The sequence below is a fragment of the Jaculus jaculus genome, chromosome 5, assembly GCF_020740685.1.
Source record: "Jaculus jaculus isolate mJacJac1 chromosome 5, mJacJac1.mat.Y.cur, whole genome shotgun sequence".
NCBI lineage: Eukaryota > Metazoa > Chordata > Mammalia > Rodentia > Dipodidae > Jaculus > Jaculus jaculus.
The window spans coordinates 170600693-170628194 of record NC_059106.1 but is presented as its reverse complement, the minus strand read 5'-3'; the positions used below and the strand labels follow the sequence as shown (position 1 = coordinate 170628194).

The 27502-nt window shown below is 45.0% G+C and overlaps 1 protein-coding gene across 9 annotated transcripts in view; it reads left to right on the top strand.

Moving 5' to 3' along the window:
- The first annotated feature begins 4101 nt into the window (after positions 1-4101).
- Positions 4102-27502, top strand: part of Pcbp3 (poly(rC) binding protein 3) — a 210563-nt gene continuing 187162 nt past the window's right edge. For 2 of the 9 annotated variants that reach the window (XM_045149700.1, XM_045149699.1), the window contains exon 1: positions 4102-4178. The gene's annotated coding sequence lies outside the window, so the exon portion shown is untranslated. The remainder of the gene's footprint in view (positions 4179-27502) is intronic. The other 7 variants (XM_045149703.1, XM_004669426.2, XM_004669427.2 and 4 more) reach the window with 4 other exon arrangements.

The following is a 27502-nucleotide window of genomic DNA, read 5'->3' as shown; positions in this document are numbered from 1 at the left end:
TCCCTAATAGGCCGCATAGTTCTTTCTAGCAACCCAACTGCTTGCTAGTCAACAGGGAGGAGGCTTCCAGCTCAGCTCCAGCTTGATTTCTCAGTGACTTGCAACACAAGCATGGGGTGTCTTTAGCAATAAGCTCTATCTAGTTCTGGTGGGCAAACAGGAACCTTGGCAATAACCTGTAATATTTTGGGGGCATCAATTCACTGGAAGGTATCCAATTCACTGGAAGGTATCCAATTCCTGGCACTAAATTTTCTCGTAACAATCTATGGCCTCTGGGCACAGTGTTCACCACCGTAGGGTACTTCTGCCCCACACTCTTTTTAAACACCATGTACATGTATGAAGCCGGTTTCCATATGGCTTATTCATACGTTAATTGAGACTAACCCTTCTCCGACCCCTTTCTCTCCTCCATCCCCTCTGACCCTCCTTGGACCATTCCACCCCCAGCACAGCTCTGGCCCTCCTCCTTTCCTTTTACAGCTTCCTGGCTTCTACAGCTGACTCCAACTCACATACATGACCCCGCATATTAGCGGGACATGCGGCACTTCCCGGCAGATTTTCGTCAGGGAGCACAGCCTCCCTGGAGCGCAGCCGTGGAACCCGCCCCTGGGGCGTGCGGTGCCCAGGGAGTTGGTGTTCTAAGCACAACGTCTGTGACTTGCCTCTAGGTGAAGGGTGTGCTCCAGGTCGGCTGAGTGAAAGGGGTGCTAGCTCCAGGAAGGCTAAGGAAGAGAGGAAGTCCAGCTGAAGGTCAGCAGAGGCCACACGCCTCCCACCTACCACACGGGTCCCTAGGCTCCCAGTTCACCCACAACCGGAGGAGGAGGGTGCGCAGCAGCTGCGGTGGGCGCGGAGCGGAGCACAGGCTGAGCTCCACCAGGGCGCAGGGGGAGGGGAGGCCTGTACGTAAGAGGATTTGACATTAATTACCACCGTGACTGCTTTCTGTGTGTAACTATTTTCCTGGCACTTTGAGCCTTCTAATGTGGAGCTAAAAGAGGGCCTCCGCCCCCACCCTCGCAGATGTCCCAGCCAGTGGGAGCGGCCTCCTCCCCGCTCTCTGGTGGCAGGGACGAGTGCGACAATCTGGAGGGCCAAGTGCGTGGCGACTTCCTAGGGCTTGGTCTGACATCATTGCAAGCAGATGATAATTACACGGCTCCTTCGCTCCCCACTCTCCACACCCCAACAAGACACCATGGAGTTATTTATAAATGCGAGCCCCTGGGTGCACTTCTCCTGGGAAGGACCGCGCTGGCGGCGCTAATGGAAAGCAGGGAGCGCGCGGAGGGACGCGGGAGGTCTGCGACGGGAGGGAGCCCCGGATCCGCAGCTGCCCAGGTCTGGGGCGGGGCGGCCTGGCCCCGGCTTTCAGAGATCTGCTGGGATTGTGGTAACCCGCTAGCAAACCCGGATTGTTGTGCGTGTCAAGGGCGGGGCCATGGGATGAGCTGCCTTTTCACTTCCCAGGGTTGGCAGGAACTGGAAATAATTGAAAGTTGTTAGGGTCCAACACGCTGCCCCGAGAACACTATCATTACTCCCCTAATGACTAAGTGTGTCTTCCTGGAGGCAATGCAGGCAGCTGAGAGGCCCAGGCTCCTGAAGAGTGGAGCCTGGAGGCTGGCAACCTATAATCTGGGGCAGGGGCGGCCTGCTGGCAGACGCCCCCTAGCTTTAGCCTCCAGGGCCTCGGTGCGGAGCCCAGGAGACTGCAGGCCTGAGAACTCTTAGTTTCAGCCCCTTCTCAGAACCAGGCCCTGCCAGATAGCTGGCCTCCATCCCTGTCTGCTCACCTTCCACGGAGAGCCTGGTCCTTAACCATGCCACAGCCACCAGGCCTCCATCCTCCTCCCTACTACCAGAGGGATCATCCCCCAAAGCATAGGGGTAAAGTGGGCCCTGTTAGGATGCTGCCCACCTCTATAGCACTGCGCGGAACCCCTCTTTGCAAAGATCCGTGGTTTGCTGGAGCTAGACTCAGCCCCTGGGGAGGGCTCACAGCAACCTCTTCCGGCCCACACCCAGGTCCTTTCTTTTTTAAGGTTGTTATTGAATTACATACATAATAAGAATATAACCCTTCCTGACCCATCCCAGAAACTGCTGTCTGTGTCCGGTGTGGGGTCCAGAACTTTCTCCCTCGGAGTGGATTCCATGGGCACAGTCCCTGCTGGACTCAGGGCATTTCTAAGTGCCTAGCGGGGTCTGTGATGAGGCACCAGGCCTTCGGAGATCCTCATATCTCCACAGAAGTACTATGTCAGGCAGGCAGGAGTGGGTTTTCAGTGGTCTTTATTCCTCAAGAAAGGGAGGCAGGCAGGGAGGAGGGGGGGAGGGAGAGAGAGAGAGAGATATGTGTGTGTGTGTGTGTGTGTGTCTGGGACCCTCTGCCTCTAAAGCACATCATTACTGCTGCCCAAATGAGCAGTTTTTCTTTCTTTTCTTTTCTTTTTTTCTGAGGTTAGGTCTCACCCCAGCTCACCTGCAACTCACACTGTAGTTCCAGGCTGGCCTCAAACTCACAACGATCCTCATCCCTCTGCCTCCTGAGTGCTGAGATTAAAGATCCAACACTGTTTCTATTTCTTTTACTGTCTTTTTTTTTTTCAAAGGTAGGGTCTCACTCTACACCAGGCTGGCCTGGAATTCACTCTGTGGTCTCAGGGTGGCCTCAAACCCATGGTGAGCCTCCTCCTACCTCTGCCTCCCTCGCGCTGGGATTAAAGGTGTGTGCCACCAGTGAACTCCAAACGAAATGTTGGTGGGTCTAATGCCTCAGGCCTGGACTTCAAGAGTTTTGTCAGGTTAGTTGGAGTTTTTTTTCCTCAGCCCACCCAACTGTTCACCTGCCCACAAAAGGAGCACATTTTGCCGGAGATGCTTTCTGCCCTATTTAGGGCTAAAACCTAAGGATAACCCCGTCTCCTAGGCCCAATCATGGGGTCACCTGTGAAGGACAAAGCCTGGTGTCCAGACTGGGTCTTGCTCTGACTATCATGGGCTGCTGTAGTGGCTCCAGGACGACCCTTGCCTCCTGGGTTTCCGGGTGCAAGTGAAGCAAGGTTCCAAGACCCCCCACGCCAGCATCAACTGCCCAAAGACCATCTCTCTCTCTTTCTTTCTCTGTCTCCTGCTCATTAAAAAAAAAAAAGTGAGTATGCCTATGCTAAGAGGCCACAATTAGATGAAAGAGGTTAGTTTGACGAAAATTATCGTAATAGAAACAAGCAAAGCAAGCCACAGCCTGGGCAGGCTGCTCAAAGGTAACAAAAACAAACAACAACCCTGACATTGTTTCCCCGAGGACAGCCGCAGCGGCCGGTTCTTCCGACGGCCTCAGCCTGGAGTCACCTGTGGACAGGAGTGCTCTGCACCTGCAAGCAGCTGAGCGCAAGCTGAAGTCGGGGGGCTGGCTCGCGGGGCGCTGAGAAGCAGGTTGCAACATAGGATCAGACCCGGTCCCCCAGCCCCCAGGGTTGACCGTCCCAGGACCCCGTCGCGCGCGATGCCGCTGCCACTGCGCCCCCCTCTCCCGGCAGCCGCGAGCGACAAGAAGACCCATTAAGGACTGCGGGGCCACGCGGTCATCCTGGACCGCCCACGCGTGCCCCTCCCCCTCCAGGGCCCCGCCCACCGCGGGCCCCACCCCTTCCTCCCTCCCTCCCTCGGGTGACTAACCTTCCAAGAAGCCCCTCCCCCTCCCCAGAGTGAAGCCCCGCCTATTCCTAACCGCCGCCCCCCAGCCCCGTCCTTTAACGCTAAGTGGCTTCTCGCCGAAGAGCTTCCCGCGCTCCGATTGGCTACAGCGGTCACCGTCCCGCCGTCCGATTGGCCCGCGGCGCTTTCGCGGGGGCCCTGCTCTCCCCCGCCCCCGGGCGAGGGGGGCGTGGCCAGCGGCTGCGGGCTGCGCGGGAGTGGTCGGCGGCGCGGAGGGGGGCGGGCCCTCGTCGCGCGCAGCGCACGGGCAGGAGCGCGAGGAGCAGCTTACGGTCGTCGCCTCAGCCTGGAGACGGCGGTGGTGGCCGCCCGCCCGCCCGCCCGCTCGGTCGCCTCAGGCTTCGTACGGCGTCTGGCCCGCCTCCTGCGCCCCGCCCGGCCGTCAGCGTCCGACCCCCTCCTGGTCCGAGTCCGCCGGGCTCTCGGGCTCGCCGTCCGCCGCGGGACAGGTGAGTGAGTGGCCGCGGGGGCTGAGGGTCGCCGGGGAGAGGGGGGGTCCCGGGCGCGCGTGGCGGGGGGGGGGTCTGCTGGTGCGGGGTGACCATCACGCCCGCGTCCCGGGAGGACCGAGACCCACCCTCCTCCCCCCTCCGCGGCTGGCCCGGACGGCCAAGGGCAGCCCGGCGGTCGGCAAACTTCACCGGGCCGGAGCGTCGCGGGGGAGGGGTCCTGGGTGGAGCTCAGGTCTCGGCCGTGCGTGGTCGTGATGGGCATGGGGAGGCGGGGGGTGGGGGGGTCCCCGGAGAGGTTCCCGCCGGGACCGGCCGCCCCGCCGCGCGCCCCCTCCCCACGTTGGGAAGTTGCCGGCCGCCGGCTCGCACTTGCCGGGGCTTCAGTTCCAAACGCGCCAACGTCTCGTGATGGAGGAGAGATTCTGGGGGAAACGGAAGCCCGGGCGGCGGGGCGCGGGGCGCAGGGCGGGGCGCGGCGCGGCCTCCTGCTCCTCTGCCCGCTCCTCCCGTTTCCTGCGCCATCCGTCCTCGGTCCGAGCAGGTAGAAACGGGCAGGCGCCGGTTCCTCTTTTGTTGTTGTTGTTGTTTTTGGAGAGAGGGAGAGAGAGAGAGAGAAGGAAAGAAAGGGAGGGGTGCGCGCTCAGACGTGCATCTGATTGTCCCGTCGTGCTTAGTGAAAGTGTTTAGTTTTCTAGCCCCCCTCCCCCTTACTTTGCACTTCACATGAAATTGGAAAGTTAACGGGAACTCGGGTCCTAGGATCGGCTTGTAATTTTTTTTTTCTGCTACCTTCCCTTGGGGCTCTCGGACTTGCAAGCCTTGTCCAGCTCTGCGTGTGAGCCAAGTGGTGCTGTAGGTTGAGGAAGATTGATTGTGGGTGATGCACCAATAGCGAGACGGTGGGTAGCAGGGCCGTGGAGAGAAGAGAAACCTTTTGAAAGGCCAGACTGAGTAAATCACACACAAACCTTCCATTCCAAATCATTGTAGGGTCAACCCATTTTTGGTAACTATCTTTGGACTCGCTAGGATGTGGGTCCCGACGGAACTGCAGAACGGTCCTCTACTGAGAACTGATCTCTGGTCCTTTCATGTACAAGAACAATTCATCGTCTAACATCTCCGAGGTGTCCATTTTGTTCTGGAGAGGAATGTGTGCAGAAGTGCCCCGTGGAGGCTTCCTTGGTCTTCAGAGGGGCCAGAGGAGCGCTGGAAGGTATCTTGAGACTTGAGGTCCATCTAGCAAGCAGGGGCCTCTAGCTACAAGTTCAGAGGCTGTCCAGCGGAAGTCTTCCTCTTTCATCAGTGTTGTTTTCACTTGTGTGGAGGTGTCATTGTTTACACCATGCGGGCTCAGGGCACATGTTTTGGCATTAGAAGATTTTAAAACTCTTCATGGTAAATGGGATCTTTATTCTGAAAATATTGGATACCCGAGCCAGAATTCAGTTAGTGTCCTCACAGGTAGTGCCCATTAGTGGTGGTACTGGGTTTCATAATGTCATTTTCAGATAACTCTGTGATTACCCTAAGTAGGGTACATAAATTTATGGTGAATCTGTGTACATTCAGTTCATTTTTATTTTTAGTTTTTTTTTTTTGTGGTTGTTGCAACAAGGCTTTTGTAGCCCATGTGGGCCTACAACTTGAGATCTTCCTGCCTCAGATCTCCAAGTACTGGGGTTACAGGCTTGCACTACCATGCCAGGCCCTGCTAGCTATTTTAAAGAAACAGGCCTTCCCCCATGTTGGGAAGAAGTGAAGTAGAGAGCATTCTGCATGCATACATTTGTAAAAGTTCTGTGAAGTCCTTGAAATAGTTCGGCCATTGGATTTTGTGTAATAGTTTCACTGAATTCTGCTCCTGGACCTGTAGTAGCCATGTCAATGGCAAAGTCATTTCTCTTTCCATAGAAATCGTGGAGCTATATTATAAAGGGTCTCTTCTGAAGCAGATCTTGGCAGAGGTGTGCTGAGCACCCGGTCGCGGAGGAGACGACTAGTGCTTTGGGGTACAATAAAGACAAGCACCTGCCCACGCATCACAATTTCCCCAGCCTCAGCATGAACAGGAACACTGTCGAGTTTGGAACATCTTACTTTCACTGGCCAGCTGTGATTGCACTGTCCATGGTACTGAATTCATGTAGTCTTTTTCTCCAAACCTTCTGGTGTGATAGTGATCTTTGGAATATGTTTTACACTGAAATCCAGAATTCACACTATTAAAGAAAAGTTGAGCAGGGAAGTTCTGTTGACTCTGAATAGGAGCATGCCTTTAAAATAAATGGTATCTCTTTTTAAAAGTGGGTGAATGTGCTGACTCAGCATGCCTTGCCCCTTTGTTTTTTGCTTAGTCTTCTTATTCTCTCCAGGTGGGGAGTTTTCTTGCTATACTGTGAACATCAAATAACAACCATTGACATTAAATGACTCTCTATTTTCTTAGTGACTACTGTCAAACAAAAAGAATCCTTGATTGCAGTATGTATGTGAATCTGTCTGCAAGGGTAGCTTGTCCCTAAACAGCGCTACTTTTAGCACCCTCACCCCTTGTCAGCCTTCCCTGAATAGCTGGGGACTGTGTGTGGTGGGCTTTGGTACTCGTCAAACATTCCTTTTGTGTCAGCACCATCGCTCCTACACATAATTTTTTTTTTCGAGGTAGGGTCTCAGTGTAGCCCAGGCTGACCTGGAATTCACTATGCAGTCTCAGGGTGGCCTCGAATTTACAGTGATCTTCCTACCTCTGCCTCCCAAGTGCTGGGATTAAAGGGGTGTGTCACCATGCCTGGCTCTGTGCATAATTTTGAGGAATGTAAACATTTTAGATAAAGCTTTTGTTTCTCTTGTGGGTGATTTTTTTCTTTTTCCAAGGTAGGGCTTCACTCTAGTCTAGGCTGACCTGGAATTCACTCTGTATTCTCAGAGTTGCCTTGAACTCACAACGATCCTCCTACCTCTGCCTCCTGAGTGCTAGGATTAAAGGCATGTACCACCACAATGGGCTATGGATGATTTTTATCAGTCACTTTAGAATTACCCCACAGATTAGCAGTAAAAAGTCATGATAGTAAAGTAGATTTTTACACATGATCATAAGTTGTGCATCAAACTGAGTGGATAGTTGTGGTGTTTTTTGGTATGATTACCTGAACTAGCTCTTTGGACCTATTTGCTACACACTTAATCCAGATTACTTGGGACATTTTTTGTTGTTGCTGTGGGATCCTTAGGGAAGCTTCCTCCTGCCTCATTCAGGCTTCAAGAGTTTTTTAAGGTTCTTGAAAGGAGGATCCTGCTTCTTGCTGAGCCATGTGCTCTGATCTGGTAACTCTACAGAAGTGAGACTGAGTTCTTGTCATAGAAGTGCTCACCAGTTCAGGCCAGGAAAGGGCATGTAAACAGATGGTTGCAGATGGCCACACAGTACTGCAGTAGAGATGCACAGAAAGCCCACTGAGTATGCTGAGGAGAGGTGATCAGCTTCAGAGCAGTCTTTAGTCCGAGCCCTAAAGGATAATCTCGGCACAGATGGTATAAGTTGATTAGAAAAAGACAGGAAGGTTGGTGTAACTGGATAACAGAGTGTGGTCAACGTGGAAGCTAGAGTGTGTGAGTGTGTGGGTGGGTGTTAAGAAGGAAATGGATCCTGTTGAGTGATACAGGGAGCAAGTGAGGGAGAGGCTGTGTGGTAGGTAGAATGATAGCATCCCAGGCTATGTCCTCATCTCCAGAGCTTGTGAGGTTCTGTTATTTGGCAAGGGGAGATAAAATAGCAGATGGAACAAAGGTTGCTCATCAGCTGATTTTAAAATGCAGAAGTGATTCTGGATTGTCTGGGTGGGTTCAGAGTAACCACAGTCATCCTTGAAGGTGGAAGAAGGAGGCAGAAAAATCAATGTCAAAGTGATGTGAGGATTCTAGACACTATTGCTAGCTTTGGCGGTCAAAGAGGGTCATGGCAAGGAATGCAGGCAGGCTCTGGAAAATGTTAGAAAATGGGCCTCTAGAAAGGAGCTAAGTCCTTGATTCTATCCTTGTAGGATCCATGTCTGACTACGGACCTCCAGAACTATAGGATAATACAGAGTTGTGTGTGTTAAGCTAACAAGCTTGTAGAAATTGACGGCAACAGCAATAGGGAACTGATGCAGCTTGGGACTCTCTTCTATTTGGTGGTGGTTAGAAAGTTGAGGAGGAAATTGTGCAATCAGGTTGGCCTTAGAAGGTAAACTTACCTACTATTTTGGGGTTTGTCCCAGGTAAACATGGTTTTGATGCCCAGTTTCACCTCCTGGACAAGATGGTATCTGATGCAGTTTTTTCTGACCCAAATTCTACTTTCTGTCTCTTCCCAACCACTTGCTCAGCCTCTTACCCTGCTGATTGCCACCTTCCACTGACTTACCTTTATTCTGTGTTAGTTTCATGGGCCAAATACACAGCACCACAATTGTGGGTCACAGCCTCATTGCTGTTGTCAAATTACTTTTCAACAGCTTGATTCTTCATAGCCCTACTAACTCTTATATTGTTAGGTGTTTTAATTGTTGCCAATCAGGTAGGTATGAAATATCTCACTGTTTTAATTTGTATTTCCTTGATTACTAATGAATTTGAGGATTTTTGCCCATTTTTTTTTTACCACTTGGGTTTCCTTTCCTATACATTATAATATTGTTTGTTTATTGTTTGGTTTGCATAATGTTTTGTAGCCTTTTAGAAGTTCTTTATATCCTCTGTATTCTACTTATGTCTCTCTCTTTTTTTAAAAATTATTTATTTATTTATTTATTTGAGAGTGACAGACACAGAGAGAAAGACAGATAGAGGGAGAGAGAGAGAATGGGTGCGCCAGGGCTTCCAGCCTCTGCAAACGAACTCTAGACGCATGCGCCCCCTTGTGCATCTGGCTAACGTGGGACCTGGGGAACTGAGCCTCGAACCGGGGTCCTTAGGCTTCACAGGCAAGCGCTTAACTGCTAAGCCATCTCTCCAGCCCATGTCTCTTTTTTATACTTTAAAAATGTCGCTTTGGTAAACAGGTGTTTATTTTTTATTTAATTTTTAAAATCATTAAATCCATTTATTTGTAATATGTGTGTGGGGTTATATATATTTTTTGAAATAGAGAAAGAGGGAGGGAGGGAGGGAGAGAGAGAGAGAGGGAGGGAGAGAGGGAGAGAATATGGGTGAACCAGGTCTTTCTACCACTGCAAATGAACTCCCAATGTGTGCACCATGTGTGCATCTGGCTTTATGTAGGTACCGGGGAATTGAATTTCAGCCATTAGGCTTTGCAAGAAAGTGCCTTTAGCTGCTTCTGGGGCCATCTTCTCTGCCCTCCCTTTTGCTGGGGGGTGTCTTGGAGTCTAGATGCCTGCTATTGTGTCCAGCTTTATGTGAGTTACAGGGTCCTCACACATGCGCGACAAGTACATTGTTCACTGAGCCATCTCTGCAGCTCCAGTCTTTTATTTTTATTGTCTCACTTTACATGGACCACTAGACAAAGTTCAGAGAAATTGAATAAGATTATCTTGATTGCTTTTCACTTTAGGGGCAGTCCTGTTAAAACTTTAATTGGGAACTTTGCTATTGAGTTTTGGTGGATTCCTATTTTATGTTTAAGGATTGTCTTACCTAGTATTAGTTAAATAAAAGCTTCTTAAAGAAGTCAGCTGGTCAAGATGGTAGTCCTGTGGTCCCACCACCATTTAGGAAATTGAGACAGGAGGATTGGAGGTTTGAGGCCAGGTAGTGAGACCCTGTCTCAGAAACACTACAAATATAATTTTATTATTTATGAGAGAGAGAGAGAGAAAATATGAGAATGGGTACACCAGGGCCTCTAGCTACTGCAAACAAACTAACTCCAGGCACATGCACCACCTTGTGCATCTGGCTTTACTTGGGTACTGGGTAATTGAACCTGGGTCTTTAGGCTTTGCAGGTAAGAACCTTAACTGCTGAACCATCTCTCTAGCCCCCGTATTTTTATTTTTATCAAAAGTTTTAATATAGTTATTAAGATAATTTTTGCTTTTCTTTTTAAACTATATTTGTGATGAAATACTTTAATCTTTAAATTTTAGGCATCATTGATTTCTTGGTGTGAACTTTCTTTTGTCATGATGTACTATAGTAAATAATTCTGTTGGATTCAGAATACTAGTATTTCATCTAGAGTTATAGTATACCAGTTCATAAAACTTTGTTCTTCTCTTTTTGTTTTTTGAGACAGGCTCTTACTGTGTAATCCAAGTTATCTTGAACTCACAGTCCTGCCTGAGCCTTGTAAGTGCTGGGATTATGGCCATACAGCACTATGCCTGGCTCAGATTTACTGCTTAAATGTTCTTTTTCTGGACCCTTTTAGAACTCGGAGGCTTTGGCAGGGTGGGGTCATTCTGATCATACCTAGTTTCAGATGGGACTAGAAGGGAGACTGTTCCATATCCCACAAATATAGGAAAACTGAACCCCTGGAAAGGCTAATGAATATCAGTGCTTTTAGAAGGAGCTCAAACCTGTACTGCATTGCCTTCTAGGTCTTGTCTGTAGGCTTTTCAGGTTTGTTGATCATAAGAGAACAATTAGAATGTGAAGCTAGATATGGTATATGAATTGTGTTTGCTATAAATAAACCATCTAATGAATGAAGTTGATCAGTTAACTTTGCATCGCTATGCCCAACACAAGCTGTTTATGAAGTAAGGAGAGATTTGTTTTGGTTTAAGAGGCTAAAGTCCAAGATCAGATAGCATCTTCTGGATTTGGGATTCTGGTAAGGGTGGCACATCATGGTAGGAACCAGGTTTCTAAGCCAGTGCCCATGTCTTCAGCAGAGAGTCAGAAGCTCTGGTCCTATAATGCCCCTTATGGGCACACCACTACCGGGCTAAAGACCTCCCAGAAGGCTCCATCTTTTAAAGGCTTACAGTACTCTCAGTACCACCAAGGAGTGAAAAGAAGACCAAACCTTCAAGCCTTTACTTTTGAGCCTTTGGATCCAAACATGTTTTCCTCTCTCCAAAACTCATTGTGGTTACTCTACCTGCCTATACCATGTACCTGAGTCTTCAAAAATAGGCCTACCCATCTGGTGCAATTCTCAGTGTTAACTCTGATTTTTATTTTTAAAAATATTTTTATATATTTATTTGCAAGGAGGGTTGAGGAAAGAGGGAGGACAGAAATGCCAAGACCTTGCTACTGCAAACAAACTCCAGGTGCATGTGCCATTTGTGCTTCTGGCTTTATGTGGGTCCTGGGAAATGGAAACTGGGTGGGTCAGGCTTTGCAAGCAAGTGCCTTTAACCACTGAACAATCTCTCCAGCCCTAACTCTGACTAATGATCTCTCCTTTTCTTCCTACAGTATTAATCCTGCCTATGCCGGCCAGAGAACAGAGTTGTTTTCTTTCTTTCTTTCTTTTTTTTTTCTTTCTGAAGTAGTATTTCACTCTAGTCCAGGCTAACCTGGAACTCCCTATGTAGTCTCAGGGTGGCCTTGAACTCATGGCGATCCACCTACTTCTGCCTCCCGTGAGCTGGGATTAAAGGTGTGAGCCACCACGCCCAGCCAGAATTGTTTTCTTTATGAGTGATCAGTTAATTGGAGAACTTTAGATCCAAGTACATGCTTCCTTTGCCTGGGTTCTGTGAGGAAACTAGATATTGTTGGTGGATATTAAGGTGTCCCCATTATGATACCCATCTCCTAATATCATTTCCCCTCTAGAATCTCCTCCCAGTGAGTGTATGGGGAACTTGTGATTTCCTTTTAACCCATAGCATATGGCAAAGGGGATGGGATGTCACTGATGATATTATGTCAAATCCCATCTTGCTAGGAGATTTGATTCATAGACTCTTTGTTGGCTTCATAAAATAGGTAGGAATGTTGGGGATGCATACTTGGCTCAAAACTGTGAAGGTCTCTAGGAGCTGAGAATAGACTCCAGGAGAAGTAAGTAGTGAGAGGCAGGGGATGCTAAATTCTGTAGTACAGAGAAACAAATTCCTCAGTGGCCAGCACCTTGATGGTGGGCTGTGAGAGCCTAAGCAGAGAGTTGGTTAAGCCTGCTCAGGCTCCTGACTCACAGACATTGAAATGCAGAGTATATGTTGTTTTGAATTGCCAAGTTTGTGGTAACTTAAGCAGCAACAGAAAACCATTTTGTAGATTTCTAGGATTAGATTTGGTTTGCTTAAGAGTGAAACTATTTGAAGTAATTTATATTTTGTTTATATTCATTTAGTTTGTGATAAGTGTGCCGGTGCGCGTGCCTCATGCACGATGCCATGCCTGACCTTTTACATGGACGCTGGGTATTGAATTTAGTTTCCTAAGCTTGCATGGCAAGTGCTTCTACCCACTGAGCTATCTTTTCTACATTTAATTTAATTTATTAATTTTGGTTTTTCAAGGTAGGGCCTCACTCTAGCCCAGGCTGACCTGGAATTCACTATGTAGTCTCATGGTGGCCTCAAACTCAAGGCCATCCTCCTACCTCTGCCATCACACTCTGCTATTTTATTATTATTATTATTATTTTTTTAAAAAAACATTTTCCAATATGGAGAGATGGCTCAGCAGTTAAAAGTACTTCCTGTGCAAGCATGAGGACTTAAGGAGGCCTGAGAGACTGTTCAAGTTTGATCTTGAAGGACCACATAAACAGGTGAATATGACTACCAGGTATGTAACCCCAGTCCCATAGGGAAGGAGAGGCCCAGATTTGCTGGACCTTGTGGAATACTGCAAGCTCTGGGATTAGTAAGAGACTGGCTTAAGAACAGGAAAAAACAGACTTGCAGAAGGGCAATGGAGCGAGATACGCAAAGGACAGCTCTGGCTACTTTAGGTTGAGTGCCCTCTGCTGCAGGCAGGTGCATGGAGCACCACATGGGCACATACATGTACATATACAACAAACACATACATAAGACACACAAGGAAAACAATTATGCAGATGACTCAGTGGTGAAAGGTACTTGCTTGAAAAACTTACTGGGCCAGGTTCTCACCCACGTGAGCCGGATACAGAAAGTAGTGCACGTATCTGGTGTTTGGTTCCAGTGGCAAAGGCACGCACACATTCTCACACACAGGACTAAACAAGAAAAACTAAGCATACAAAAGTAGACATGAAGGTGAATGTCATCCATATCTGGCCACAAAAATATCCAGCATATTTTCCCTACATCTCTGTGTGTGTGTGTGTGTGTGTGTGTAGGCACATATGCATATTTTCAGGTTGGGATTCATTCCATAATATATCTTAGGAACATTTTTTCTTTAGGCTGGAGTTGTAGCTCAGTAGTAGAACATGTGCTTAATATTAATGCAACCCTTCATTTATTTATGCCACATTATGTCATATGCATTTTTCTGATACATGATTTTGAGTGGCTATATGCTATTCCAGTAGATGCTCTAATTGTTGAACCTTATAGCTGGAAATTTATTGTTTTAAAATATTTACAATCACAAGTAACTTTGGTAAGCATTCTATACAAAATTATGTATTGCTGATTACTTCTTGTGGATAAATTTCTGAAGTCAGAAGTATTAGGTCAAAGCCTAAAGATATTTTTAAGTTTTTTGATACTTAACTAACTTCCAACATTTCTAAAAAATAACTTAAAACTTAGATACCTGTTTCTATAACTCACCAGGTTGGTATAGAACAGAAGTATTGATTTTTGGGGGCATTTAGGTTCCTGTTTTCTTAACCCTGTTTGCAAAGTGCCTTTAAATTATTCATTAAAGTGCAATAAGGGTTCTATTTATAGACATGTTTGTGTATGAGAGTTCTCCTTCAACGTTTGGGAAAAAGCTTACCAATTGTTGTTATCACTTCCTACCTTTGTAAATCTTTTTATATTCCTAGATGCCCTTTCTTTGTTTCCAGCCATCCGAATAGAGACAATAAGACACAAGGCATTGTGGGCTTGTATTACTTAGACAAAATGGCTGTTCTGAGCTAGCTTATGTTCTTTTCTTCTTGCCATTTATTATCTAGTTGACCTCGTGAAGAGAGAGATCAGTGGAGTTTTAATTAAAAACATTTCTACTGGAGCTTGAGAGATGGCTCAGTTGTTAAAGTACTTGGTGGACAAACATGAAGACCTGAGTTTGGATACACAGCATCCATGTAAAAGCTGGGCACAGGTCTGGAGAGATGGCTTAGTGGTTAAGCGCTCACCTGTGAAGCCTAAGGACCCCAGTTCGAGGCTTAATTCCCCAGGGACCCACGTCAGCCAGATGCACAAGGGGGTGCATGCGTCTGGAGTTTGTTTACAGTGGCTGGAGGCCCTGGTGTGTCCATTCTCTCTCTCTCTTTATCTGCCTCTTTCTCTCTCTGTCTGTCACTCTCAAATAAAAAAAAAAAAAAAGATGGGCACAGTAGCACACACCTGTAATCCCAGCATTGGGGAGGTGGGGGAAGGAGGGCTCCTGGGGTTTACAGGCCAGCTAGTCTAGCCTAATTGGTGAATTCCAGGTTCAGTGTAAGACTCTGTTTCCAAAAAAACTAGGTGGAGGCTGGAGAGATGGCTTAGTGGTTAAGGCGCTTGCCTGTGAAGCCTAAGGACCCAGGTTCAGTTCCCCAGTAATTACATAAACCAAATGCATATGATGGTACATGCATCTGGAGTTATTTGTAGTGGCTACAGGCCGTGATGTGCCTATTCTCTCTCTCTTTTTCTCTGTCTCTTGCCTCCTGTCCTCTCAAATAAATAAATAATACGATATAGAAAAAAATAGATGGAAAGTAATTGAGGAAGAAATCCTGTGTTGGCTGGCCTCTGGCTCCAACCCTCCTCCACACACATGAACACATATACACACACGTGTACCCCCTCCCTCACATACGTTTTCTCTAATCCTAAGGTATGGATGTTTATTTAGAAAATTTCTAAAATAAAGAATAGCAATAAGCAGAACAGCATTAAAACAGTATTATTATTAATAATTTTGCCACCCTCCAGAGCTAATATAGAAACATAACTTGATGTGTTAGCTTATTCTAGATTCTGGTGACTTCTTTTATGAGATTTTTGCATTTGTGTCTATGAGTGAAATTAGATCAAAAAAATTTTATAGCTGTTCTCTTTCTAATCTGAGATGCATACTTAATTTATTTGTAACTTTCTTCTTTTGCAAGTGGGTATACTTAAGGTGACATAGTTCCTTAAAGATAATATTTCTATATCGTGCAGAGTTGGATTTGAGTTCTTTTCATTATTGGTCAATAAATTTTCCAATTTCCATTATGATCTTTCCTTTGATTTTTAGGTGATTTAGAAAAATATTTAGCAATGTCTACACATGTATATTTTCTTACCATTTTATTGTGGCTAAAGATCTTGCTTTCTGTGATTTTAATCCTTTGAAATATGCTGATATGCTTCTTTTTCAGAAATTACTGTGTGCTTAGTAAAATTTGGGTTTTAACTACTATATATTCTCTTAAGATAAATTGATAAACATTTTAATAGTTGTTTTCTTACTAGTTCAAGTCTGTGTTGGATCTGTTAACTAAGATAATTTCATTGTGATCATGGATTATATTATTCCCTGTGTACGTGTGTCATTTACATATGTATATATATGAGGCCATATTATTTTGGGTATGCAAGTTTAAAATTGTTTTGCCATCATTTTCTTTTTCTTTCTCTCTCTCTTTAAAAAAATTTTGTTTTGTTTTTATTTATTTAAGAGCAACAGACAGAGAGAGAAAGAGGGAAATATATATAGAGAGAGGATGGGTGTGCCAGGACCTCCAGCCACTGCAAATGAACTCCAGACATGTGCGCCCCCTTGTGCATCTGGCTAATGTGGGTCCTGGGGAATCAAGCCTTAAACCGGGGTCCTTAGGCTTCACAGGCAAGCGCTTAACGGCTAAACCATCTCTCCAAACCCCCCCCTTTTTTTTTTGAAGACCGTGTCTCATGTAGCCCAGACAGGACTCAAATTTACTATGTAGCTGTGAGTGACCTTGAAGTTCTGATCCATTTGCTTCAACTCTTGAGTGTTAAGTTTACAGTATACCACAGCACATGGCTTTTTGCCTTTTTTGTGAACTGAGTCTTCCCTGTCTTCCTTACTTCTAGTGACACATTTTTGCCTTATTGGTGGATATGTGTAATTCTCTATATAGCAATATGAGATCTATTAATTTTCATTATTATATTTTCAACTTTACTATGGTCTTATACTTTAGATACCTTTCTTGGACAGAAGTTTTCATCTAATCTGACAAATTTTTTTCCTTTTTGGAATATTCAGTCTATTTATATTAGATGTGTTTACTGATATATTTGAATTTAAATTCACAATATTATATATTTCTCTTGTCCTACATTATCTCAGTGGTTAAAAGCCCTTGTTTATAAAACCTGACATTCTGGGTTTGATCCCCTAGTACCTGTGTAAAATCAGATGCATAAAGGGGTGCATGCATCTGGAACATGTTTGCAGTGGCAAGAGGCCCTGATGAGCCCCCCCCCCTTGAAAGTAATAAAATATTTAAAACAATCTTACATTCTTATTAGCTACTTTAACCTGTTGGGTCTTTCCCATCATGGTATCCTTCCTGTTGTCTCAGTGCAGAAAGGTTGACTTACCTTAAGTAGTGGCAATGTCTTTGACATTAACAGCACAAATAACCATAGTCTCTACAACTTTAAACTTGCTTACATTTTTTTTCTGTGCAGACTATATTTTTCATAGCTTTCTGTTTTTTATTTTGCTTTCTTTTCCATTGTAGATTTGAATAAAAGCAGCAAAAATAAGCCAAGCCATAGAGTCAGTGCTTTTCTGTCATGAAATTTCCTCGCTAGAAACAGTAATCTATTACTTTTAAATTCAATTTTGCTGAAATTCTCAGGAAAAGGACAGAATACAACCAGATTCTTTGTCAGAATGTCACATGAACTGCCTCTAGCCCAATTCTTTTTTTTTTTATATATATTTTTTGTTCATTTTTTATTTATTTATTTGAGAGTGACAGACAGAGAGAAAGACAGATAGAGGGAGAGAGAGAGAATGGGTGAGCCAGGGCTTCCAGCCACTGCAAATGAACTCCAGATGCGTGCGCCCCCTTGTGCATCTGGCCAATGTGGGACCTGGGGAACCGAGCCTCGAACCGGGGTCCTTAGGCTTCACAGGCAAGCGCTTAACCGCTAAGCCATCTCTCCAGCCCTAGCCCAATTCTTTTTTTTTTTTTCATTATTGATTTATTTATTTGAGACACAGGGAGAAAGACAGATAGAGGGAGAGAGAGAGGATGGGCGCGCCAGGGCTTCCAGCCACTGCAAACAAACTCCAGACGCGTGCGCCCCCTTGTGCATCTGGCTAACGTGGGACCTGGGGAACCGAGCCTCGAACCGGGGTCCTTAGGCTTCATAGGCAAGCGCTTAACCGCTAAGCCATCTCTCCAGCCCCCTAGCCCAATTCTTGATAGAGTCCTCATTCTTCTCTGAAACCTCATGAGTCAGACCTCCTTTTTCCCATTTTTCTCTGCCTTCTTGTATTCCATACTCCAGCCAGAATTGCCCATTAAGCTCAAAATACAACTTATCAAAGCTTCTTTAGTCTAAAATTCCAAATAATTCCATGTTCTTCCTGGAAACCAGTTCCTAAAACCAGTCCCGTTAGTCCCTTCTTTTTCCCAAATAGTCCTTGTTTCTTTCTTAAAAGGTTTTATTTATTTTCAAGTTGTGTGTGTGTGTGCGTGTGCGTGTGTGTGTGCATGCTAGTGTCTCTTGCTGCCCTAGATGAACACACATACATCTGTTGTGTTTTTTTCCAATGTGGTTTAAGTGGGTGGTTAAGTGGCTTGGGAATTGAATCTGGGCTGGCAGGCTTTGCAGCCATGTGCCTTTCACTGTTGATTCATCTTCCCAGTTCTTCCTTCTGGTTTGATGGTTTTTTTTCCTCCTCTTCCATCATCCATGATGAATTGTTGATGGGCCCACTATTTTTCAGGTAACCACAGCCATTGTCAACTTACGAATGCAACAGCCACTTTATGTTCAGAAGACAGCATTACAAAACACTTCCTCCCATCCACTGATTATATACGTCTCCCCTATTCCAAAATGATGTTTCCTGAGCCTTGTGGGACATGACAGAGATGTCTCATTTAATGCTAAAAACTCAACAGCACTTATCCTTAGCATTTTGATAAGTTTTGAGTCTCTCCAGTAGTCACTGCCATCTGTAAAAAGAAGCTTCTATGCCAAATGTGATAGAAGCATTAGTCTAGGTACAAAATGTACACATCTAGATGGCATCTTGACGGGCATAGCATATCCATTTAGCCAAACAACAGAGTAGCTTCCCTAGTGCTTTTGACCGTCTCAGCCATAGGCTTTTGACCAAATTTTCAGTACCCGGTATAAATTACCGCCTGTGGGGCAAGCATAAAATTCAGCCCGAGAGAAGTTGGTTAAAATAGGCATGCTACTATGGAACCAGCGAGTATATCTTGTCTGGCTGGCTGGCTGTGTAGCTCATAGAGTCTACTGCTGGTTAAGACTGTTGATGATATCTCTTCCTAGCAGCCTGCATGGCTGTTTGCAGCATGTTACACTAGTTAGAAGGGAGGCTTCCAACTTGACTTCTCAGTGTCCTGTAAACAAAGCATGATGTCTTTAGCAGGAATGATGAAAGCTGGTGAGTATGTCTGCTATGAGAATGTCATAGTAGAGAATTAACAACAGTGGTCGCTTTGACTTCAGTAATTGTTGGCGGATAAATGCGCAAGGCTGGTATGGAGCATACTAGGATTTTGCTTACTTAGAAAGGGAAGGAATGTATGCTGGGTTAGAATGGGGACTGATGCTAACTTTGCAAGAGATGGAGGCAAAAGCGTCTGGGAGAGGAAAGTTGGAATACTCATAGGTTCCACAGATTTTATAGGTTGTTGGGGCCGTGGAATATACAAAATACAAATGTCAGATGTTCACCCTGATACATAAATGCTTTAAAAAGGCGAAGCAGAGATGGGCATGGTGGCACATATCTTTAGTCCCAGCACTTGGAGGCTGAAGTAGCAGAATTGCTGTGAATTTGAGGCCAACCTGTGTCTACAGAGTGAGTCCCAGGTCAGTGTGGCCTAGAGTTAGACCCTGCCATGAAAACAGACAAAGGCAAAGTATACTAAATATATATCAAACCTATACTAAATATACATCAAACCTAATGAGTTAGTATTTTTGCCTTTGTAGGATGGGTTTTGAATTCTTTCTTTTCTTGAGATGAGTCTTTAGTGTGGTCATGTGAATGTATGTCCCTCAGGAGACTCAGGTGTTTTATTAAAGCTTCTCTCCAGCTGCCTGACTGAAGGAGGTGTCACTGGGGGTGGATCTTGAGGTCCAGCCCTAAGGTGTTACTGGGGGTAGATTTGAATTCCAGACCAATGATGTGCAGAACAGTCTGAGATCTGCCTGGTTCTCTGTGCTACTGTTCTTTTTTTGTTTGTTTGTTTATTTGTTTGTTTTGAGGTAGTGTCTCACTCTACTCACTCTAGCCCAGACTGCTATCTCAGCCTCCTGAGTGCCTGGATCACTATTGTTTTGTTGTCTGCTCATGTGCCACATGCTTGCTTGTTTGTGCTGGCTGCTGGTGGTTTCTTTCTGCTGGGGTCTGTGAAAGGGGGCTAGCCTCTTCTGCCCTTATGGAACTTCCCCTGGATCTGTAAGCTGAAATAAACCCTTGCTCCTATAAATTATGCCTGGCTTGATGTTCATCCCAGCAACATGGAACTGACTACATTTAGCAACTTGTCTTATTAGAGGAGGTGAAATTAGCATCTCCAATTAGAACCTATAATGCCAGATTTGAGGTATGTATTGTCCCAGTGTAGATTAGTACAGATACTTTTAAAAAATGTTTATTTTGGGCTGGAGCGACGGCTTAGTGGTTAAGCGCTTGCCTGTGAAGCCTAAGGACCCCGGTTCGAGGCTCGGTTCCCCAGGTCCCACGTTAGCCAGATGCACAAGGGGCGCACACGTCTAGAGTTAGTTTGCAGAGGCTGAAAGCCCTGGCACACCCATTCTCTCTCTCTCCCTCTATCTGTCTTTCTCTCTGTGTCTGTCGCTCTCAAATAAATAAATAAATAATTAAAAAAATGTTTATTTTCATGTATGTGTATATATGAGTCTACCAGAGCTCTTAACTTTTTTTTTTTTTTTTTGCATTTGGCTTTATATGAATACCTGGGAAATTGAACCTAGGGTCGTATACTTTACAAGCAAGTGCTGAACCATCCACCCAACCCCTTTCAGTGACTTAAAAAAGACTTTTATTTATTTACTTGTATAAAGAGGGGCGGGGGAAGAAGGCCGGGGCTTCCAGACACTGCAAATGAAATACAGATGGATTTGTCACTTTATGCATCGGTCTCTACATGGGTATTAGAGAATTGAACCAAGGCCATCAGACTTTGCAAGCAGTTGACTTTAACCGCTGACCCATCTCTCCAGTTTTAGACTAGAGACTTCTTCTTTTTAAAAATATTTTATTTATTTATTTGCAAGTGGAGAGACAAACAGAAATAGAAAGACAGAGGGAGAGAGAAAATGGGCATAGCAGGACCTCTAACCATTGCAAACTGCACATGCACATGCCACCTTGTGTATCTGGTTTTACATGGGTACTGGGGAATCACACTTGGATTGTGAGTTTTTGTCGGCAAGCCCCTTCACAGCTGAGCCATCTCCCCAGCCCTACAGTTACATTTATTTATTTATTTAAGAGCAACAGAGAGATAGTGAGAGAGAGAGAGAGAGAGAGAGAGAGACAGAGAGACAGAGAGAGAGAGACAGACAGAGAGAGAGAGAGTGAGAGAGAGAGAAAGGGAGGGAGGGAGGGAGGGAGGGAGAGAAAGAAGGAGAGAAAGAGGGAGGGAGAATGAATATTAATGGGTGTACTAGGGCTTCCAACCACTGGAAATGAACTCCAGATGCATGTGCAACCTTGTACATCTGGCTTACATGGGTCCTGAGGAATCGACCCTTGAATCAAGGTTCTTAGGCTTCACAAGCAAGTGTTTAACCACTAAGCCATCTCTCCAGCCCCTTAGAGTTACTTTGTGAGGTGAAGGTCTGTCTCACCTATGCTGAGTTATGAAGATGGTTCTCACTTGGTATACTCTTGGCTTGCCTTGGCTTGGTACAGCAGGGCTAATCATAGTGTGTGTGTGGGAGCAGTGAGTGGCAGCCTTTGGCTTCCTGAAGTCATGGCTGAGGAAAAGCACCTCCCAACAGCCCTGGATCCAGTCCACACTATTAGTAGTAGCACCCTCCTGCCTGTCTGTGGGGATATCCTCTGGCTTAATTGTATTGGGTGTTACCTTGCCTCTTGTTTTTTCTCCCTGGGTTTCTTTGGAGGTTCCTGTTTTTGCATCTTAACCTAAAGTCAAGTCTGTCTTCTTTATAACAATGTCTCCTTATGTAGCCCAAGCTGGCCTCAAACTTACTGTGTAACCAGCCTTGAACTTTTGATCCTCCTGTCTCTAAACATGCGTGTGCCACTAAACATGGTTTAATGTGGTGCTGACAATTGAACCAGGGTTTCTTGTCTTTGATACAAGCATTCTATAATCACAGCCCTGACTTATTCTAGGTTGGTTTCCCTTATGCTGAAAGAGCCTTTTGTACAAATTCTCTTTATTTTAGGTGAGCTGGTGCTAGATACATTTTTGTTGGTGTATAGTATGTGTGATGTGTGATGTGTGTGTGGCGTATACATGTATGTGCAGGTATATTGTGCACATGTGTGGGAGCCAGGGGAAGATGTCAGGTGTCCTCCTCTATTGCTTTTCTGCCTATTTCTCTTGAGACAATCTCTCAGGGAACCAGGAGCTCACCAGTGTTTAGACTAGCTGGCCAGGTGTCCCTGCAATCCTCCTGCCTCCCCTGCTTAGTGCTGGGTTACAGGTGTGCATGGCCATGCCTGGCTTTTTGTGTGGGCGCTAATCATGACATTCAGGTCCTCATGCTTATGCAGCAAGCACTCTTGTCCACTGAGCCATCTTTCTAAGGGAAAAACCCATGTGCTAAGTGCTTTATAATTTTTCCTAAAAATATTTTAATTTCACCTTTATTAATTTTTAAGTAATTAAAATTTTGAATGTGATTAACATATCACAGAAATCACCCTTCTAATCTTGACAGCTCAGTGGTTTGGGAATATTGACAGTATTGTGCAACCATCAGCACTCCTTCATTTCAGAAAATTTTCATTATCTTTAAAATAAAACTCATATACATTAACAGTAAATTATTTTCCTTTTCTCTACCAGTTATTGGTACTCATTGACCTATTTTATATCTCCAAGGATGTAACTATTATGGACATTTAATTTAAATGGAATTGTGTACTATGTGGTTTTCTGTGCCTGACATCTGCCATGTAGCATAGTATTTATTTTTAAGCTCCTTCCATGTTGTAGTATTTCATTTCTTTTTTGGCATACATATATTACTAGGCATGGTGTGTGTGTGTGTGTGTGTGTGTGTGTGTGTGTGTGTGTGTCCCATTACTCATTTCCCTGTTTTTCCTTGAGGCAAGAGTCTCTTCATTGATCTTGCAGCTTTGGTGTTTTGGAGAGCCCCAGTGATTCTTCAGTCTTATACCCATAGGACTGGGGTTACAGAAGTGCATGGCCATGCCCAACTGTTATTCCTTTTCATGGCTGACTGTTACCATATTATAAGGGCTGAGGAGGTGGCTTAGTGGATCAGTTGCTTGCTGTGCAGCCATAGGGATGAGAGTTTGGATTTTCAGCACTCACGTAAATGCCAGGTGGCTGTGGTAACCTGCCTGTAACTCCAGTGTGGGAGGTGGAGATGGGATTCCTGGGGAAACCTGGTTGTCTAGACTAGCTGATTCAGCAAGCTCAGGGCAAGTGAAATATCTGGTATTAATAAATAAGGTAGAGTATGATTAAGGAAGACACCCACTGCCAACCTTTTGCTAACACCCTCCCCCACAAAGATGCACACCTGAACCTAAATACTATACACACCACACAGTATGCGGGTGAAAAATACTCTTGTATGAGTAGGACATTTTGTTTATAGTAGGTGGGCAGTTGGATTCTACTTTTTGACTGTTAACAAGCAGTATTAAATTTCTGTATAAGTACATTTTTTTTAATTATTTTAAAGTCTTTTATTTATTTGTTTGACAGAGAAAGAGGGAGAGAGAGAGTGAGAGAATGGGCATGCCAGGGCCTCTAGCCACTGCAAACAAACTCCCAGATGCATCCACTCTCTTGTGCATCTGGTTAATGTGGGTCCTGAGGAATTGAACCTGGGTCCTTTGGCTTTGCAGGCAAATGCCTTAACCACTAAGCCATCCCTCCAGCCCGAGTGCATGTTTTTAGTTCTCAAGGGTTTATACCTAGACGTAGTATTCCTGGGCCAAGGCCCCACTTAAATTTTTGAATAGCTGTTAAAGTATTTTCTGAAGCAGCTTAACCATTTTACATTCCTGTCAGCAATGTAAGAGGTTCCAATTTCTCCATATCCTCTCCAACATTTCTTACTCTCTAATTTTTTTTAATATAGTCATTTAGTGAGTACAAAATGATACCTAGGTTGTGGTATTGATTAGTATATTTTAATTAATTTTTATTTATTTGAGACAGAGGGGAGAGAGAGAGAATAGGTACACCAGGTCCTTCAGCCACTGTAGACAAACTCCAGACACGGGCACCACCTTGTGCATCTGGCTTACGTGGGTCCTGGGGAATTGGACCTGGGTCCTTTGGCTTTGCAGGTAAGTGCTTTAACCACCACCCATCTGTCCAGCCCTGATTAGTAGGTTTTTGTAGTGACTAATGATATGATAGTAAACATCCACTGATATGTTTATTTGCCATTGTACATTTTTGGAGAGGTGGCTTTCTAGATTCTTTACTCATTTTAAAATTGGACTTTTTTTTTAAGCATCTTTTCAATTTATGGCATTTTCAAGTACAATATCTCTGTTGAGTTGTGTATTCCTTTTTCAGTCAGGTTTCCATCGCTGGTAGAAATCACCTGACCAAGAGCAGCTTGTGGGAAAAGGAGATTTATTTTGGTTTACAGGCTCAAGGGGAAGCTCTGTGATGGCAGAAAATGATGGCGTGAGCAGAAGGTGAACATCACCCTCTGGCCAACATAAGGTGTACCGTAGCTACAGGAGAGTGTTCCAAACACTGGCTATAATACCCATAAGCCCACCCCCAACAATACAGTGCCTTCAAGAGGCATTAATTCCCAAATCTCCATCAGCTGGGAACCTAGCATTCAGAAGACCTAAGTTTATGAGGGACACCTGAATCAAACCACCACATTCTGCCCCTGGCTCCCATAGACTGATAACCATACATGATTTAAAATGCAAGCATTCGGTCCAACTTTAAAAGTCCCCATAGTTTTTATCAATCCCAATGATGTTCATGCATCCCCATAGTCCAAGATCTTTTAACTGAGCCTTAATACCAAAAATAACCTCAAAAAAAACCCATAATGGCACAGAATAAATACTCACAGTGCAAAAGATGGCATTGGGCATAGCAAAGAAAGAGTCAACCAATACAAGATTTAAAATAAGCAGGGCAAACATCAATCAACTCTAATTTCAAGTTCAACAACCCTAGCCAGTGACAAATCTCCAAGTGCGATAATACTAACCAGCAACAAGTCTCTGGCATTCCAATTCCCCCCTCCAGCAAGGCTACTCACGGTCCTGGAAAACTTCATGGGGGCTGGCAGCTTTCCTCAGCAGTTATATCGTGGTCCCAGCATCTCACTGGGTCTCCACTGCAATCCACAGTTCATCCTCATGACCACAGGGTCTCCATGAAGGCAACACAACAAACCTGCTTCACACTGCCCATGGCCATTGCCAGAACACAAGACCATGTTGCAAACTCATTGACCCTCTCTTTCCTGCATTTCTTATACTCCACAATACCAGGTAGGGTACCAATTTGTTAATTTAGGGGGAAATAAAGCAGATTTTGAAGAACAGGACACTCCTTCAGCACTGAAGCCCCTTCAAAAGAGTGTACATTCTTCCTGTTGCCCCAGTGCAGGTCAGTTGGCTCAGTCTGAAAGGTTGTAATCTCTCAAACAATTTGCAGGTGAAGGGACAGCAGTTTAGGCCCAAAGATTTCATTTTTTTCTGTGCCATATCCCTCTGCTCACACCAGTTCATTTCTACACAAAGCAACCCTGCACAACTTCTCAGGACCCAGGCATGACAGCAAGCTTCCCACACATACTGCTAGCCCAGTCCAGGCACAGCTTTTTCTCACCTTCATAAGCCAAACCTCACAGTCCATGGTTCTTATTGCATTCAGGTCTTGCAACTCTGACCAGAATAGTCCATCATGCTGTACTTACAGCACTGCAAGTCATCTCTTAAGCCAAGGTTTCAAATCCTTCCACATTGTTCTTGAAGATCAGCTCCAAAAGGCCAAAGCCACATAGTGAGGTATCTAGCAGTAATCCCACTCCTCGGTACCACTTTACTGTTGCAGTCAGGTTCGCATTGCTGGTAGAAATCACTTGACCAAGAGCAGCTTGTGGGGAAAAGACGTTTATTCTGGCTTACAGGCTCTAGGGGAAGCTCCACAATGGTAGGGAATGATGGCATGAGCAGAGGGTGGACATCATCCCCTGGCCAACATAACGTGTACCGTAGCAACAGGAGAGTGTGCCAAACACTGGCATGGGGAAACTGGCTATAACACCCATAAGCCTGCCTCTAACAATACACTCCCTCCAGGAGACATTAATTCCCAAATCTCTATCACCTGGGAACCTAGCATTCAGAACACCTAAGTTTATGGGGGACACCTGAATCAAACCACCATACCTCCCTTCTTCACTTGTCCCCATTTCCTCCTCCTCTTAATTTTTTCCTTGTGTTTACATGTTGCAAGTGTCCTTTATCTATTCCTTTTCCAGCTCATCTCTTTATATTCACTTTTGGTTACAGTTCTATATTTATAGGTTTTATCCACATTTGTTCCCCTGTATATACATAGTTGTAGATTTCAAGCTAAGACCCCACATATCAGAGAGAACATGTGATTCTGGTTTTTCTGAGTTTTAGTCACTTCAAAATGATTCCTTCCAGATCTACCCATTTTTCTGCAAATTTCATAGTTTTGTTTTTCTGTACTGCTGAGTAAATTCCATTATGTATATTATACTATATTATATTATGTATATTATATTATGTATATTATATTATGTATATGTATGGTGTTTTCATAATCCATTTATCTGATGCTGGGCATTTTGCTCTTTTCAGTTCTTAGCTATTATAAATGGAGCTTCAGTAAACATGGATGTCCAGGTAGAACATACAGAGCCTATACTACAGGCACTTTCAAGGTGGTACTTGGAAGCATGGGGTCTGTGGATTTAAATACTTACTGTAGACTGTAGAGATGAATTTAAACTCTTACTGATGGGATCCTAAATGCAAGCGTAAGGACCCAGGTTCAATTCCTCAGAACCTGTAAACCAGATGCAGTAAGAGGAGCATATGCCTGGAATTTGTTCGCAGTGGCTGGAGGCTCTAGCATACCTCACTTACCTCTCTTTCTCCCTTTGGTTTCTTGTGCTACTTGTTTTGTGTTGGCGTTTGTCCATCTGGTGATAATACCTTTGTTTCGCCAAGAGTGCAGTAACAGTAGCTCCACTGGGGTTTTTGTTGAGTGGCTTGCCCTGCCTTGCTCTGGGAAGGCATGGGCAGACAGTTTACCCCAAGTCTGGGCAGGGAACAGAGTTGAGTCTATGGTGCTGCTCGCCAGGGACCTGAAGACCTAGTCTGTCTTAATCAGGGCCGGTCCACAGGGGAAGCTGACTGGTTTGGATGCAAGAAGAAGACATACCTAGGTTGTGTGTGGCCTAGTCTGCTGTGTTCCAAGTGGGTGTTCTTGGGTGGTCTATACAAGTTTTAATTAGAGATCATGGGTGAGCCTATGGCATGCCACTCACCAGGTAACAGAGCCTAGACTGCCTTGCTCAGGGCTGGAGTGGGCAGTTCATGTACTGGTGTCTGAGTTGGGCACACGGGAGAGGGACTGGTTTTGGCACAAGGGGAGGGCTTACCTAGGTCCTGCGCAGCCTAGCTGTGCTCCAGATAGGTGCATATTGGGTGGTCTACACTCCTGTATATTGAACCTAACATTAGCATTATTTTCTTTCAGCGTATTGGATATCTTTTCAAAATGTATGACTTTTATTGTTCCTGGTCAGTAGTCAGTATAACTACCATTCCCATGTCTCCTAGTG